The following is a 3644-nucleotide window of genomic DNA, read 5'->3' on the forward strand; positions in this document are numbered from 1 at the left end:
TTCGGAATGCCTCTGATCTTTTCCATGCATTGTATCTAATCAATTGTATTCTAATGTCAGGCGCAAAATAAACAAATAAATAAATAAATATTCAAAAATTGTCCTAAGAAAGATGAAATATGCACATTAAGTCAAACTATTATTTAAGTTTCTTACAATATTTTCTACACATATGTGTGATGTTTAAATTCAGCTGTTTAATCACACGATTTTTATCGCTGTAAAACATTGTCATTGTTACCGAACGCTGTAGTTTAAAGAATAAAATCATTCTAGTTGTAAAATAAATATGTTTATTCTTATTTGATATATAAAACCATTACAAATCATGATTTTCGAAGAGGACATTACTGACTTATAGAATGAATTACAACGGCTGTAACAACCATATATGTATTTCCGTGTCAAGGCGATTCCGTGTAAAATAATGAGAAAAAAAATTAAAATATTTTGCTACGGTCTGTGGACGTATTGCATGTATACACTCGTATTTTAAAAATTTAATGCAATAATTTATTTATGTGTCTTTTCATTTTTTTATGATAATTTTTTAAACAGAATTCTACACGTACCACCGTTCACGGTAGCTCAGTCGGTAGGGCGCTCGCTCCGTGATCGGGAGGTCTTGAGTTCGAATCTCGGCCGCGACTGACCTAAGTCGATAAAAAAAATGGGTAGCAACTGTTCCTTCGCCATGCGCTCGGCACTTTGAAGTGAAAGTTGCGGGTCCTTCGGATGAGACCTTAAAAACCGAGGCCCCGTGTCACGGCAGGCGTTGGCACGATAAAGATCCCTCACTGCTCAATGGCCCTGAGTGCCGAGTAAAGGTCAAAAATTTGAAGCCCTTCACCGGTATATGGTGACGTCTCTATATAAGTGAAAAAATCTCGAATGGGACGTAAAACAACATACAATCAATCAATCAATCTACACGTACCTGTAGATAATTCCCCGTGATTATACTCGGACAAGATGATACAAAGAAGCATTCATGTCATTTGTTATAGATTAAAATTTCAGAACTTTATATTTAAGTAATACGTGTCATAGTTTTGATTAAACGGACAAATGAGAGAGAGTGAGAGATTCCGTTTTAGCCCCCCCCCCCTTTTTCCACAAATGACTGTACATGTGCATGTACCAGTATAAACAAAAATTCTTAATTTCTATCTAAATATATCAGGCAGTGAAAGTAACCTTTTTTATCAACAAATTCATTTTTCATTTTGTTTCACAGTCATAATCAGTTTTTGTTTTCCTGCTTTAAGTTCTCAAAATCATTCGACACTCTGCAGGTGTGAAAGTCTCGTCACACCAAAGGCGAAGTGCTACACTGCAGTATTACCAAGAAGTTTTAACATTTCTTATCATTTCTAGATCTGATTCCAACTTTTCCAAAAAGTAAATAAATAAAATACATTTGGCAAAAACACTTGGAATGAATTTGAAACATACTCCCTTAGATGCATGGTTTTTTTTTGAGACTGAAATGTCTGTGCTATAAAACGCATTAACTTCTTTTTAAATATTAGTTAAAATATACTGGAAATGCTGTCTAAGTAACCGATTTACATGTAGGTGGAAAAAGGGGGGAGGGTGTCTTTATCATATCGAATGAATATAAATTTATTGTGAATAAAGAAATTTTTTCTCTCTAATATTAGACTTTATTTATGAATTGTAGTGTATTACATTTAAATAAATATTTTTTAACCACACTATCAATTTAATTCGCTCCGAAGATATTTAATTAACTGGATATCCGCAGTACTATTTATAATTCTCAGAACTAGTTCTAATAATGTATTTCTATAGTAATTGAAAAAGAGTGTTAGTAACAAATACTGTCGTAATTTTGCTGCAGCTGGTAAATTAATTGACATGGATTAGTATCTCTTCATTAACGATTTGTCGTCTTTAACTTAACAACAGATTGGTGCAGTGCTTGAAGTACCCGTATATTGCCCGTACTTAAATTTAATTTATCAGCATCGTTCTACATAGGTACATACTTAAAATAACATTTATTTTCCTGATTAATTTAAGAAATAGCCTAACAGCTAAGTTAGAATAATAATAATAAAACATATTGTAGATAATTTTTTCTCATGAAATAATGATCCTTTAAACACGCTATGTTAATTATTAAATTTCAAATCCCGTAAATCCTTACTTCCAAAAAAAAAAAAAAAAAAAAAAGTCCTTTCACTTGGGAGTTCCGAATGACAGTGAAGACTGAACGATAAGTGAACGCTGAACGCAAAATGAACGAACGGAGAGCAAACGATGAACGCTTTGCGAACGGTGAGCGAACAGAAAAATGGGAAAGAAGAACGTTTCAGGGACTGTACATGAAGTAATTCGCTTCACATATTTAGGAAATTTTATTTCTAGTCAATGCATATAGCATATAGAGGTAAGAGGAAAATTTTCACTGACTTTAATTACATGTATGAGCTGTATTTTCTTGGGGTATTTTAATTTTGTTATCTCGATGAGTTTTTTTTTTTTTTTTTTTTTTTTTTTTTTTTTTGTTGTAGATTTTTTTATTGATATTCACCGGAAATAAAAACATGACATTGATATATACAAACTATAAAAAGGAAATCTAGGAGTGCAATCCCTGATATGTAGCCCTATTGCAGACCTGCCTACCCTTTCGCTTGTGGCGTATTTCTTCCGCTTTTCATGCCTAAATTATGCTTTTTGGCCATATAAATATCTTTACGCTTTTAAAATATCATACTATAAAACTGTGTTATTTAGAGATTTTTAAATGAACTACTTACTTTTGAGTTTAAGTACGATATATCATGGTGCAAAGTCAAGATCTGATAAAAGCTTTATATACGACCTGTACTACAGCATGTTCTACAAGCCGTGTATATCGGATGTTGATTTTATAAATCTCCAAGGAGCTTATAAAAGCTTTAAGATCACCTTTTTTTTTCAAGAGTCAATATCATCAAGCGTACGACTTTTCTACACTTTACACAACCTATCCTTGGGATAATTTGAAATCTAGGACTTTTGGTACAGAAAAACTACTTCATTAATTAAAATGGAACTCGGAAATGTTAAAATTGATTCATTTAAATTCATTCTGATTCCACAGACAATTACTTTGAATTTAAATTATACAATAGTTATTTCTATAAATATGGAATTTCGATTGGCACTAATTGTGCCCCCTTTTTAGCGGACCTGTTTTCCTATTCCTCTGAAGCATAATTTATACAAAAACTGCAACATGAGAAGAAGGAAACACTTGCCGTGGCCTTTAACATATCGACGACGTTTTATTAATTAACAATAGTTATTTCTAATCATGTCAACTCGATATATCCCAATGAACTTGAACTAAAAGACACCACAGAGTCTGCCACATCTGTTTCATATTTGGATGTTTACTGACTATAGACTGAAAGGGCCAACTAACAATTAAGTTGTATGACAAAGGAGATGACCGGCTTCTCCAATTTTTTTTATTTATATATCAATATTCCGCTATCACCTACTCACAGAGAAGTTGATGCTACAGGGATTTTAACAACACAGATTCACAGAATCTTTAAATGTTCACAGATTTGTATTTGTAGATTTTTTGAGATCTATCACTATTCGTTATCTTCACCTTTTTCAAT

Source organism: Saccostrea echinata, unplaced genomic scaffold (assembly GCF_033153115.1).
Source record: "Saccostrea echinata isolate AGI-Se365-2 ecotype Australia unplaced genomic scaffold, CSIRO_AGI_Sech_v1 ptg000033l, whole genome shotgun sequence".
Lineage (NCBI taxonomy): Eukaryota > Metazoa > Mollusca > Bivalvia > Ostreida > Ostreidae > Saccostrea > Saccostrea echinata.